This window comes from Pezoporus wallicus, unplaced genomic scaffold (assembly GCF_028554395.1).
Source record: "Pezoporus wallicus isolate ANWC-B61680 ecotype Strahan unplaced genomic scaffold, APGP_CSIRO_Pwel_v1 scaffold_2584, whole genome shotgun sequence".
Lineage (NCBI taxonomy): Eukaryota > Metazoa > Chordata > Aves > Psittaciformes > Psittacidae > Pezoporus > Pezoporus wallicus.
Window position 1 is genome coordinate 9926579 of NW_026642851.1, and position 15222 is coordinate 9941800.

A 15222-nucleotide genomic window follows, 5' to 3' on the forward strand; every position below is an offset into this window, starting at 1 on the left:
ACCCCTTTATTTTAAGGAAGAGGAACACATAAGGTTTAGATTAGTTCAGTGGATGTTTAATGTAGGCAGAAAAGCTGATTCAGCAAGACAGGAGTGAGATAAAAGCTATTGGATACAAACATGTTAAGAGTGGTCAGACCTTTAACAACATATTAATTCATTGCTGAATAGCTGATTCTTGGCTTTTCTGTCCTTCGGTATCACAGAGAGCCTTGGCTTGCTCAAAGCATTCTGTGGTATTCTGTTCTCTGGAATATTTCTTCTTATGGTTCACCAAGTATGATTTTTCCTGAACAGAAGGTACTGCTTTGGTTCATGCCATTCAGATTTATGAGCCACCCCCTAGCCACCTGCAGTGTATGTGCAAATGTGTGCATTTAAATACAAAGTTTGGTTTTAAAAAAAACAAACAACTGTACTGTTATGTCTGGGATGTTAAATAATATTTGGAATCCTACCTGTAGATATGGCACAATGTACATACAAGTGCTGGTAAACCTTCAAGTTTCATTTTCTAGGTAGTCAGCTGGAGGGCTGTGGGAATGGAGACCTTAGGTAAATGACTTTATCCTTGATAGGTGACAAACTGTTCTGTATTTTTATTGAAAGCCCATTAGTAGCTTGGCCAGTCATTGACTTGTGACACATTAACACAGCTCATTTCAATTGTAAAAGTTTGGTAAAAGTCTATTGTCTGAAAATCAGTTATTCAATCATCCAAGAATGCAGCAGCACAGAGTAAAGGGCAGACACTGTGCATATTAAGTACTGCAAAGAGGGGTGGCACTGAACATATTAGGTAGTAACACTGGGTTAATTTTAAAAAGTTAATTTTAAAAGGCTTGGTTTTATGCACAAAACAGAAAGACCAGATTACTCATTCTGCCACACAGAGCCTGTTCCTCTGGTATCTATTTCACAGTCATAGACAGGCTGGGTGAGCCTGCATTTAGGGTACAAGCATTGTCAGATAGGATCAAGCAGGCCCAGCACTCTCTCCCGCTTGTAGCTTTGGTGCAGCCCGCTGTCTTGTCTCCACAGCCGTTTTCTTTCCCATCTGCCGTAGGCTCTGTTAGGCAGTCCCATGGCAGTCCTTGCTGTCTTAGTTTCCTGACATATCATGGCTTTTTACCTACCACAGCGCCTATTGTTTCTCACCCAAAAAGCATGTGAAAGTTTGGCCCTTTGACTGTGACGATTTCACTTAAAAAATGCCACGTATATTTCTGACATTGCTCAATATATGGATCTCTCATCTGTCAGTCTGCCTTGGTTGTCAAATGCACTTCACCACGTTGGTCTTGACTTTCTGCAGTCCTAAATGACTGCACATGGGCAGACACAGATATATATTTTTGGCTGACATAGCAAAGGAAATTGTAATAACAAGGAGCCATACCCATTATGTGTTTTCATTGATCTGGAAAGCCATGCTGAGTGAGCACACTGCAGTTCAAGCTCCATTGCCACACTGCTAGTCTGTGGTGTGCGACTGTCCAAACTTAATTGATTAGTTAGTCTCTATTCAGGAGAAGTTTCTGGTAATTTGAACAGATATGTAGGTGTGCTTGGACAATACAGAGGAATACAATTCTGTATTTCCTCTGGATTTTGTTCAAGGATATCGCCATCTCCAGCAGCTACATTTCTTACCTGGTGACACACATCTCACGAATATTCCAGACTCATCCCCTGGGCCAGGTCCCTGGCTGCAATGCTGCACTGCCTTGGGACTCCCAAATACAATATTTTTTACCTAGAATATCACCATTTCAATTCATTTTGGTTTGGTATTCGTAAGTGGGTAAATTGCCATTTTCTTTTAGTCAAGTATTGAATAGAGCTCTCCACAAGACATTGCTGATGATAGTTATGGCCATGGCTCTTGTCATGACAGGGCCTGAGCTTCAACCAAGTGCATTCTCCTCATGCTTTGCTGTTTCTTGACTTACCTGGCTCACTCCATACTCAAGACAGTGTCAAAACTGGGGCAGCAGGATAAATTGGGAGGTTGGTCTCACATGCAAGTTTAAGCCCAAGGCTAATGTAAAAAAACAGATCTGAGGTGATTACAAAGTCCTCTTCCCAATTCTGCAGTTTGAAAGAAATTATCTCAGCAGCTCATACAGACAGATTGCAGCTCCAAGGCAGAAGTGAGAAAGTGAAGATTATTACCTAGGTTGTGCTTTAATTCTAGCCCTTCTATAGGACATAGATTAAAGGGCAAGAAAATTAATTAGTGCACTTCAAATCTGAGTGATAGGTGAAGCACCGAGCAGCGGCTTCCTTCCTCCTTCCAAATGCAGAGGCCCTGATCCTGCTAGTAATCTATGCGGTGCTGGTGAGCAAATCCAAAGCAATGGGTGCAGCACCTAACTGCAGCTGCTAGCTAGCTAGCTGCAAATGCCTGTGCTTTCTGTATGAAATGAATTTAGACCTTTATAAGGAGAGCTAGTAAGGCAAACCAGATTAATGCAGTTAATCTGCAGACAAGGTATTGAATCCATGTGCAATGACCAATCATTTTTCATAGTGAAAAAACTCACTGTGGGGAATCAGATCAGCTGCAGAAAGACGTGGTAGTTCATGGGTAGCTTTATATAGACAAAATCTAGAAATCCCATTTTGGATCTTTCAAACCAAGAAAGTAGTCTATGAATGTAGCTCCAGAAGCTGCCCTGCACTTGGCTCTAAAATGGGCAAGCCCAGCAGGGTTATGGTAAACAGCGAAACTCTCAGAGTCCTGAGATTTCACACTGCCAGAAGGAGAAAGACTAAGCTCTAGCAAAAGAATTACATGATGGATGCTGCTTGAATTGCTAGCCAGAAGACAAACTGGGGGAGTCAAAGTGGAGCCAAACAAAAAGTTCAGTGTAAATCACAAGAAAAATGTATTTTACGGGCATGGAAAGTATAGCAATATCCAGTGGATGAAGGTAAGCTGACAGATGAACTGTCACCTAAAAACTATTTTTTTGAGCATTCACAGGTGTTTTTAGTTCCTTCAATGGGACCAAACTGTACTATTTGGGGTTTGTATGTTAAAATTTTTAAAAAGAAATAAATTTCATGCAGCTGCGGCAGTGACAAGAAATGAATTACTGCCAGCTTATTCTAGTGCCTGAAGAGCTTCTTTAAGTGTGATTGGCCAGCTATTCGTTTCTGCACTGTTTCTGCTTTCATTTCTTCAAGAAATGCCTTGGTTTTGCTGTCTGGAATCTCAGCATTTTGAAAGACCTCCAAGGCATACACAGGCTGCATGAGGTAGGTCGTCAAACACTGAGAAGCCATTCTCAGCTCTACCCCCACCGGCATAATTTTCAGTTCAGACAGCAGGACAGAACTCTCCAGATGCACTTCATGATTCAACACCATGCCAGCATCAAAGCAGACCACCAAGGCAACCACTAATTTGCACAGGGATTGACTTTTATTTCAGTGCACCATGGGAGGGTTTTTCTTAGCTGTTGTCTTATGTAGTGTGGTTTTGATTGGCTTTGAATTAGGCTAAAGCAGTAAGTCATTATTTATATATTTAGCAAATGCTGGTGCATCAGCATTATTTTTGACATTTAAATGTATGCAGCAAAATCAGCTCCCCAGTTCAAATGAGAAGTGCTGCCAGTATGCCAACCATCAAGTTTGCATATCCACTGGGAAACCACCCATGGCTTCAGGGAGGCTGCCTATCAGGGTGATCCAGACAGTCATTGAAGGGCATTCCCAAGTCCTGCTGTCTGGTCAGTAGGGCTGCCTCTGGGATGTTATTAGCACTCCCACCGCACTGGCAGGGAGAAACATGAGGAGCAGCTGGTCCTTGCAGTGTCCTCAGACAGTATGGCCTCTCTGGGACCCTGTTCAACCCCCTGTCCCACCCAAAACAGCAAGGCATTGCCAGCAACACTCCTGGAAGGACATCCTACTCCCCTTCACTGGGCAGTTATGTTCAGGAGAGGACGGCCTTCCTGAAACCATGCGGCACCACTGCACTTGCTGAACCTCAGAGAGGTTTGTGTTGGTTTACATCATGCACCAGACACATTCTGGTAATTTACTCATGGATATACAAGTAGCAGAATAGGACAATAAGTCTTTTACTTCTTAACGGCAGCCATGAAAATTGCAAACATTCATGACCCAGACTGTCATTTATCCTTGCAGCACGTTCAGACGTTTCCCAACGTTTGACTTTATGGTCTTTTTCCTGGTTTAGATACCTGTGTGTCCTGTACTAAATAGTTAAGAGATCTGAATCTTTCTCACAGTTGTCCCTATGATGTTCCCTTTTAGTGTTTCCATTTTTAAACAGTGGAGCAAGAAGCTTGAAAGACACTCTGATAGGACTGGGTTCCAGATAACAATAAATACACAGGAAGAAACTGCTTTATTTGGGCTGAAGGAGCAACTGCAAACAAAAATTATTTATTGGGAAGAAGCCATGATACCACACCATAAAACCAAAATTGCTGACGAGTAACTCGCTCAGTACAACAAATAAGCATGACTGCATTTATCATGGAAATACCTGCTTATACTTTAAATAAAGTGTAAACAAGCGAATATAAAATTTACTTGTTTTATCAAAGCAAATGTCATCAATGCTTTTATTTTTCCCTGATTTTTTTTTTTGGTTTGTGTTTGTATTGCCTTCTTTTCAACTCTGCCCTTACAATGTAGATTTCAGACTAAATATTTATGTTACTCATTCTCAGGTTTTATTAGAAGCTAGAATAATACTGTTGCCATTTATGAGTATAACACAGCAAAGAAAAATCCCAGCAGAGGTGGAAGAGTGGAGTGACATACTGCATCATCTTTGTACCTCTGCTGATTTCAGACTGCACGTAATAACAAGCCAAAAGTACTATTCTGTCAGCTGTGTTTTGTTGTTATATGGTTCAGGTTTCTGTAGTCCCTCACACTGTTCCTCATTCTGCAATTGAAATGGTTTGTTCTCTCATCTTTACATGAGAGATTAATTTGTCACATTCCCATTAGCACTAATAGGAGCTATTTGTGAAAACCTCTTGACAACTCTGAGCCAGGTCATTCAATAGCAATGCAGGCGTAATTCAGCTCCAGAGGCAGGTGTACGCTGTCTCAGACCTGTGTGAAATGAATAAAAATGGTGGTGTGGACTCAGTGTACTCTGTTGGGTTCCTTGCAAGTTACCCTCTTGAAGAACCGTGAAGGAAGCTATCTTGGCATTGAGGAGTGTTCTCTAAAATGATGTCTTCCACATTTTTCTCTTTGTCCTACTGGTTCTAAAGAAAAACAAACAAGCAAAAAAACAAACAAACCCAACCAGGAAATAAGGAAAAATAGTAAATACATAGAATAGTAAATAGTAAACATAAAGAAAATAGTAAATAAAAATGTTCAGTCAAACTTTCTACTGCCTATCTAATGTCACTTTCTTAATTCTCATCTTGAATAAGAAGTAAGGTAAGTTGTAGAGGCAAAGTTATAAACTACAATTAATGTCATTGGTAAACCCGATTTACTCAGTTGGATTTAGAAACTGCAGAACATATGACACATGAGAAGAAAAAGTATTTTGAGCTATCTAGAGAAGAAAAGCATGGGCCCTGATCCTGCTAGCAGTCTGCAAGGTGCTGGTGAGGAAACCAAAAGCAACCCACTTGGATTACCTCTGACCCAGGGTGACAAACATGAAGGAGACTTGGAAAGACTGACAGAAGCTGGAATGAATTTTTTGAGCAGCTCCAGCCAGAATCCTAAGAAAGGTACTGCAGGTGAGGTTTGCCTGGAAGCCGCACGAATCACGCTGGCTTCCCAGGAACTGTTTGACGGCTGAAAGTTGAACATAATTCTAATTTGTCACTGTATCCCTGACTGTAAGCACTTCAGTCTGGGCTGGGGGGCTTCACTACAAGCACTTCAGCACCAAAGGCTTTTACAGCCTGCCATGTCATCCACTTTGCAAACTAACCACATCTTGTTTAGTTCTCAATTTTAAATAGGATGAATTATTTCTCCCATCTCAGAGGATACAGCCTCCTCCCTGTGGAAGAAAACTGACTTCTTCGACTGGAAAACACTCAGCATGTCTGCAGTTTGATTTGAAGCTTTCACTCCCATATCTCGTGATAAAACTGAGATTAAAACTCAGCATATTGTGAAGCATTCTTTAGAGACTGAGAATGTGTCCCTAAACTAGTGAGGACAGAGCTGCCTATTTTGAAAAGAGAGGAAAAGAGATAATGCATCTACTGAGAAGAGGCAGGACACTGGTTTATTGTTCTAATTGATCACAACTCCACTGGTTGCTTGACAAATCTATCTTAGCATACCTGCACAAGAAGACTACAGATCAGGAGATGCATAACCATCCAAGCTTTAGTAAAGACCTTCCAGCTGACAAGCTCAACAAATACAGCATAAACTAGAAGTAGTTATAAAAACAGTTATTTAAAGAATATTAACTCAACATGGATTCATTTTCAAAAGCCCTTTTTGCAGAAAAATGTCATCACTTTTAAAGCAGCTGGTGCATCAATAAGCCCTCTGCCTCTAAGTGAAAAAAAATAAGACCCTCTGTCTTAGTTAAACTGCACCTGACATCAGAGCAAGCATTGTAAGATGGTACTGCCATCTTCATGAATAAGGAACATTTGATTTATTTATTAGTTTGAAAGTGAGAAGATTCTGGGAATCTGCTGTCAAGCCAAAAGACTTTCTATTGCATTACCTGTTCTTCCAATTTGCATTAATGAAGCTGCAGAGAGAAAGAAACTAACAACTGAGTTAGTCTTCTATGAGCTATTTCCTTAGCTATTTCCTAAACAAACACAAAAAGTAATGGGTGTCCTCTATATTTGTATTCCTTCAGTAGTGGTTTAGGACCTAAGTCACTTCAGGTTACCTAGGTCCTGGGACGCAGTCCCATGTTAGAAGTGCCTAGAAAATGAAAGTCTCCTGTCACCTATGTGTCAGGAGAAAGTGACAGGAAGGTTCTTTCCTACCTTGTTTTCTCGTGACTGGTCACTGTAAAGAAACAGAGAGCTAAAAAATGAATACTCACCCCATGTACCTTATTGTCTATCATTTTGCCCATCAGGGAGTACAGTCTGCATCAGTTAACGATACTTTGCCATTCTGAAAGTTGGTATTTTTCTATTATATCAGAAACTGTAGACATCCAGCAGGCTGATGAAATACATTTTATTAGTCCCAAGGGCCTAGCTGTTCAATAAATTAAGAGCAGGAAATCCAAGACATGTTATCTCTTCTCTCTAACACTACCTGAATTAATTGGCAAATTGTTCTTTGTTGCATAACAGGTGCAAAACACATCATACCCTGTGCCTTGCTCCTTCTGAGACAGCCTTCCAAGGTTCCCTATTGCTTTCTGTGCAGCAGGTCTTCTGTATCAGACTTCAAAATTAAAATCTTGCCTTCTGTCAGTGAGCATGGGCATCTTTACTGCCTGCTGCAACGTCTGGCAATGGACTGATGATGGGCATGTAGACTGTGGAACATTCAGAAATCCTAGGAATAAAAAGTGCCAGAAAATGTAAAGTATTGCTCCTTATGTTGTCATATATCTAAACAGGCAGTAGGGGAAATAACTGAATTTCATTTAGAGATACTGCTTTTCAAGGGTCAGTTGTTAGCCCATTCCAAAGCAACTCAAGTTTTACTGTTACCTCAAACAAGATGGGGGTTAGGAACATTAATGTTAATAGATGCACCTGATAACCAGAAAACCACATCTGCTCCCCAACTAGAAAATAGTGCCATACACATACATCGTGTCATACAAATACAGTGATTAGTTGTTTGTTATTTGCATGCAGCAGTGTTCTGAACATTAAGCCAGATAAGGAAGCTTTCACATAATGAATTTTAGAGTTTCTTCTCAAGTCAGACAGGTATTGGTAACGAATTAATCTCATTGCCCTTTGAGCACTTACAAATGGAGCAGTCAGGAGGTTTTCATTGCGTGGCAAGATATAGGGATCAGATTTTGAATCCCTCCTAAACTGCAGTCCCTTAAAAAAAAACAATAGTAATTGTTTGTATTTCTGGAAAGTTTGTAGGCAATTCTCTGCTTGCTACACACAGCTCCTTTCTTTGGATTGAAGCAGAATTGAAGGTAGAAATCCTAGTTCAATTGTCAAACGCATGCAGGGGAGGCAGTGGGTGGCCCTGCTCCTTGCTGTGCCTCTGCAGCGAGCGCTAGCCTCCCCCCGCTGTTCTGTTTTCTCTTTCCCTCTGCATCCTGTGGTGCCTGCTAAGTAAGCCAGTTGCCACAATCAAAACTAGAACCTCAGGATACAAAGCCATCTCCCGGAAAAAAACAACCTCTTCTGAACCAGACAGGCTGATTGAGGAGGGCAGTGCACAGGAGAGCAGCAGCAGCCCTGACCTCCGCATGGTTTAGCAAAGCAATCAGAAGTTGCATTGTTGTCTCAATTGTGTGTGAAAGCAATGATTAAGTACTGTGTTTTAGCAAAAAGGGAAATAGGAGATAGTGTTAGCTTGTGCTGAGGATGTTCTCCACAGGAGACTGTGGCAAGCAACAACGGGGTAGGAAAACATCCTAATCCTGAGGCCAAGTGGCTGCAGTGGGGACACTGAATTTCCATAGTTATGAACCAAACCTGTGGGATACACCGTCCAGTGTTGGGTCTCCAGCAGTGAGCAATTTCAGATCCATCAAAGAAAGGTACAGGAAGCACTGTTACAGACAAAGGTGTGATAAGCCAACCCCGTATAAAGTGCCTTATCCTAATTCTTGACTTGGAACTAGCTTGACATCTGAAATGAGAATTCATCCAGTCTTTCCAAATAGTGTGTTTGTGGATTCACAATTGTGTAAGGACAGGTGATGGAGGTAGAAATAGCACTGGTTGTTATAAATTATCATATATAGTACATAGAGCTTAGCTAAAGAAAACATTAGTATGGTTACGAAGTCAAGAACAGTCATTAGCACAGGCTGTGCTTGCAACTGCCCAGGTCTGAGACAAGATCACATCTTGGGAAAAGCTGGTCTCAGTGACAAGATTTGTAGTAGTGCATGAAGCATCCCTACCTCTACTTTCAGCAATACATTTCCACCAGTATTCTCTTATCCCTTGAGATACTGCTCTGGCAAAACTAGTTCAAATCCAGTTCACACTCTAGGGACACCCTAAGGGAAACCCAGTCACCTATATGATGCTCCTAATTTAGGGTTCATTGAAATTAAATTTCACTGTGCATGATACATTCCTCAGAGACAGTTCAGCATTAGCAGCTACAAAGGCTGCTGAGCTTGAGGAGCAGAGTTTATGCCACTCAAGCAGTACCTTAGTGCACCTTCATAAAGACTATTTTCATCTTCAGGTCTGAAAACTTTCACATGGTTAGGTCGATTTTGGCTCCTCTGCACGTTTGCTTAAGAATCCTTTTAAAAAAGAAATTTTAAAACGCAAACTAAAGATCTGATTCTGGCACTGAAGAGTAGCTAGACACAGTAACTGCTGGACCATTACACTAATTGCAACTTAAATGTTTTAAAGAACCGACAGATAAGTTTACCTCAGCTTTGCAAAGGTATATTATTTAACAAACACACAGAGTACAGTTTTATTTGCTACCTAGATAATGTAAAGGAGAAAACAAGCTTTTTTGACTGTTGGCTTTGGGGTTTTGAAGTTGGCTTTTTGATTGAATTTAGATCTTGTTTATTGAGACCTTCAGAGCTTATTCAATAATCTACTTCACTCTAGACAATTTACATTACCATACCATACTGTTGTGACTTACAGATCATACCAAACCATTTCAGAAACCCTCTGTGGTGTAAGTGTATATGAGCGGCAAAACCAGTACTACCTGATGTAGAAATTACATATAAACTTATAAAATGTGATCTATGTTACTTATTTTTTTTATAATGCCAACCACAACACAGCACAGCTAAGATGTGTATGAGAACTGGGACCTATTCAGAAAAACACAGAGGAGTTTTAAATTTACCTTGATTTTTTTATGAGTATTTTTGACAGGTAACATGAGTATATTACCAGGTAACTTCTTAAATGTGAAACCTCCCTAGCTATAGCAGCTTATATAAAACAACAAAGCCAGTCATTCTAGATATATTAGTCCCAAGAATCTATAAAATCAGTCCATCACCACTGGACACATTGGAAACTGGCTATTTGTAGGTCTCAAATATAACGTGAAGTTTTTAACCATTCTAAACCAGGTATGTTTCTCACGGAAGTCTGTATCAGTCGGTCTTGGCCCTAAAGAACATTTTCCTGACAATAGCTAGGAAGCAAAAATATTTTCTGATAAAGTTTGTAGCTAGTGGGAGAAATTGGAGGTGTTATAAATAACAGAGAGAGATGGTCACGGATAGAGCAATTGGGACCATTTAGCACACCAGCTGCCATAATCAATATGCAATTAATACTTCCAGGATCACAGAATTTTTGATGTTTTAACAGCCTTTTATTGTTTTAAATTCTTTGCCTTGACTTGAAGGTATTCTGAGTACTGGTACCTTTTGTACTTCAGTCTTCAGATTACCCTCAGTGTTTAAAAACCAGTGATTTTATTTCAAAAAGTGCTTGTTCCCTGGAAAAGTCCTAATGACAATTTGGCTCCAAAGAAACCGTCACCACAGAAACGCTGGAAGTCATCTGTGGGAGTGGGGAAGAATTGCCTCCATTCCTGCTAGCAGCTGAGATTACAAGGCTGTCCTGTCATTCAGCAAAATGCAGTGCTGGGAATGCTGCATACGGTTAACTAACTGGGAGAGCACTGGGACACAATTATGGTAATAAAGACAGGTAAGATGCCAAAAACCAGGATAGCACACAGCTTTCCTCCTTCTTTCCTCTTAAAAAATAAAAGAAAAATGATTTTTTTTTTTCCAAAATAAGTATGTATTTTTCAAATGTGTTTACAATCAACCAGAAAAGAGGAGGAGCAGTCAGGAAGAGAGCAAACTGCAGAGCAGGAAACCGGAGCGCAGCCTGTCTGTGTGCCACACGTGTAACCAGGCATGGGCCCCTTCAAAATGTAATCCTGTTTGTGTCACTGTTTGCTACACTCTCTAACTGGATTAAAAAGATGACAAATCCAAATCCTCCAAGAGCTATCTTTGGAACATCCTCAGAGATTAATGACAGACTCACAAATAGGAAACTGTTTATAAAACTCATTTGTGGTGTGCCTCCGGATTAGGAGGCTGAGGAATTTATAACAGTACTAACAGAATAATGGAGAAAAACTTCAAGAAATGCTTTTCAGGTTATTCTCAGATTATGCTGTCATTCTTGATTTGAGGCTAGTGTGATACAACCAACCTGACTCTTTCTCGCCTGACAGAAAAAGAGAATTCTCTAGGGTTTACTTATTTGTTTGTTATTTTGCAACTGTTTGGGATTAATGAAGTGTGGATTTGTGAAGTGTGTGAAGTCTGGCAATGTACTTGTTACCTCTGGCTCCAAGGGAAGGACGTTCAAGACTGACAGCAAGCTCCTAGTATGTCTGAAACAGTGTAAAACAGGGAAAAAAAAAAAGGGGGGGGGGGGGAGCAGAACAAAGAACACTCGAGACATTGTGTATCCATTGGAAGTATTCTGCATTTTATGTGATATTCCAAACTTGAAATTCTCTAAGAATAGTAATTTGAGTAGTTCCAGTCTCAAATTTGCAAACCACACAAGTCATATCTTTTCAAAATCATGGTACTTACTTTAAAAAAACATGGCTTAAAAAAGAAGGCAGAGCAAAACAAAACTCATGAGATTTCTTAGGTTATCATTCTTGTCCGTCTTGTTCCTGAATATTTAGATTAAATCTTACAGTTCCTTACATATTATGAAGATCAGAAGCTTAATTTTTCCAAATGGTAACCTCAATATCCAGTTAATCCACAGATTAAGGAGCTGGTGCCCTGTGACTCTTGCCAAGGCTATTGAAACTCATTCAGTCTTGAGAGAAGTTGCTCTTATGTAAACTAGAATGTCTTTAGTGTCTGAAACTGAAATCTGAAGAATTGGGATGGGTGTCTGTGGGAACTGTGAACATGGAGAATCTTTTGCACCAGCCGAGGCTGACTGAAAAAGATCACGTCAGATAGGAGAAAAGTGAGCAAGTGATTTGGAGACCTACTGGTCAGACAGACCTCACTTGCAACTTTTTGTACAGAAATGTATGTGCTGTGGCTACTGATCAAGACTGATTCCCTCTCCTTTCCACTCATACAAAATGCCATCTATCATTACTGGCTGGTACTTCCATTTGTGCACTCTGACCCCTCCAGAGGCAGAAGAAAAGACACATTTGCTCAACACTGAGTCTTCTTTTATTACCTTACATGAAAAGACCTCTATTTACCCCATTAACAAGCACTGTTAAACGGCAGCACCTGGAATGCAATGAACTCAGAGACTGGATGCTAGATGCTGTACAAGTATATATTATGTAGGAGCCTCTACACTGAATAGCTTCTGGACATTAGGTCTTATTTTAATTCAGGGTGGGAAAGAAGTATAAATAATCTTATAGAAAGATTCTGCGGTTTTTTGGTTGTTGTTTGGTTGTTTATTATGTATTTAAATGTCATAGCAGAACAGCACAGATAACTACATGTATATAACAAACATCAATCTAACTGCTTGAATTAGCAATACATTCATGCTGCTTATACTTCATTAGACCACAATCCTATTTATATAACATAGTGCATTAGTAATGTTAATAGTGATATTTGTTCAATGGGTAATCTTTCCAGTGCTAGACTCCTGATTACATAAACATTCGGGGGCTATGGAGAAATACAGCTGTAAAGAAATACAGTTTATTTATTGTTGTTCACTTGTATTGTGAATAATATAGGCACTGCTACTCCAGGACTTCAAGGAGACCCTCCTGATTCAAAAGTATTTTGCAAAAGAATATAAAGTGCCAAACCTGAAACCTCTAAGCAGTTAGTAGGGGAACTGCCGCATTAACAAGATGACCCACATGACCAGTGTTACCACGTGACTGATGTTTAGTGCTTAGTTTAGTTTTTTAATCCCACAGTTTTCAAGGCAGCTTTGTGACTATGAGAGATCCGTTCTGCAAGCTTGGAAATGGCAGTTCTACAACCCCTAATCTTTACCTGAACACATTCTCAAGACTGGTGCTCTACGTTACACCCAGGCACGCAGAAAGCTGCAATCCTCACATGTCCCACCCTCTTCTTACTAGTTCACATCACTGTACGTAAGCAAAATCCTTTAAGGTTCTTTTGGTGATCAGCATGTTCCAAGGAAGGGATAAGTGTACTCTCTAAGTAACTGCTGACACTAGAAGCCATTTTGTAGCATAGATCTTCTCTGCAGTTATCACTTGGCCCCTGATCTTAACTCCTGCAATTTTTAGAATACATGTGGAAGGGTTTATATTCCAGAATTTCCAATAGCGCTTTCCCTGATATTTTATTTAAAAAAAAAAGAACCTTTTTTAAAAACGGAGTTTGAGATACGAGTTCAAATTGCATCTGACTTAGGACTTGCTTAGATGGAAAACAATACCTGCAAAACCCTACAACTTTGTTACCTCAAACCCTGTGGAGTAGGAACAGCTGTGAAATTTGAACACAATGCCTTGCATATGTTTGCTTGTTTTTGTTGTGGTTTCATTTTTTCCCTGTTTGGTATGAATCAGTAAGTGTGAGTTAGGCCACCAACATGCAAAGGCACTACTTTCATGCTAGATGTGCAACTCCTGGGTCTAATAACAGGGGCTGACAGAGTGAAATTTAAGTGAAGAACTGTCACTTTTCTAAATCACTCCTGCTTCCCAGCAACTCCTGCTTTTTGATTACTATGACACTCACCTGTGCTTATGGACTTCTTGAGACAGTGAAGATAGTTTTGGAGTGGGGATTTAGAAAATTCTTTTGATTGCAGTTTTAATTGGATTCATTAATTACCATATCATTTTTAACTATTTTCCTGTTTCTCAAATGTTCTGTATTACACTTGCAATTAAAAGAGCCTGAAAACCACATCCTGCAAATTTCAAGTAATACAAACAGTTCTCCTTTAGGGACTGGGTTAGGTCACACGGCATGAAAGAGCTGCTAGATGGTCACAACTTTCCATCTGCGCTGATCTGGGTTGGATGTGAAAGGTTTTGTATCCTATTAACAATCTCCTGAGCTAACCAGCCCCTTAAATGTGATTAAAAGGATCACGCATCTAAGTCCTTCAAAAGGGGTTACGGAGTTCTTTTGATCAACTAAAGAAAATACCTGGCAAAGCTCAGGGTTGCTTCAGAGAAATCTTTGCATTCAATAAATAACTCATGCTTTTGGGCATACTTGGTATTTCATTGTGGTGGATAGCATTTATGACCAAAGGAATACTAAGCTAGCTGTAGGCAAACTCTGTGGTGGTTTTCCTAGAGGATATTTACTCAGGTGTCACAGGAAGTATTGTTTCCCTGTAATAAACACCCAAAGGGGAGGAGTTCCTCTTATTTGCTACAGGCTGTGCTCAGTTAAGCAGCTAGGGAGGTCAAAAAGCAGTTCCCCAGAGAGGTAAGTTCTTCAATTTCTATAGTGATGATCTCTCTTCTGCTAGTTGAACGTGTTTGTTTGTTTTCTTAAATTATTTTTTCTGTACCTGCTGATGTTTGTCTGTTGCTTGTTATTTGCATATGTCCATAATTAGCCATCGAAACACCTTCTCATGCACAGAATAGTATTAAAAGCTCAATTATAAAGAAAAGAAAATAGATGAAAAGAGAGAACACGTGTCTTAGGTCCCACAGGCTCTCCATGGCTGAGCTCTGCCCAGGATTCACAGCCTAGCCGCAGGAGGAGCCGCTTTTGTAGGCGGTTCCATGGTGTCCAGCACAGCAGGATCCTGACTTTATTTGGATGTAGTAAGGACTTCCACAATACAGAAAGTATTTTATTAAGTAAATTATAATCTTAATTTTAGTGCCTCAATCACAGGAGCATCTTCTTTTTCTTCTCATCGCTAGAAGCTTCTCAGAATGTGAGTTTATCAGTTCTGAAGTAAGAAAGGTCCATGCTGCTTACTTAGGCTTCTGGTCTATCATACTGCAATAAAAAGTTAGACTTACTTTGTAAGCAATTGTCTAGTGAGATCTAATGCTGAGGATGCTGTGAAAGGGTATCTGTTCATACTGCTTTTATGTTTCTCCGTAATTTAAAAATAGTTTTCAGACTTACAC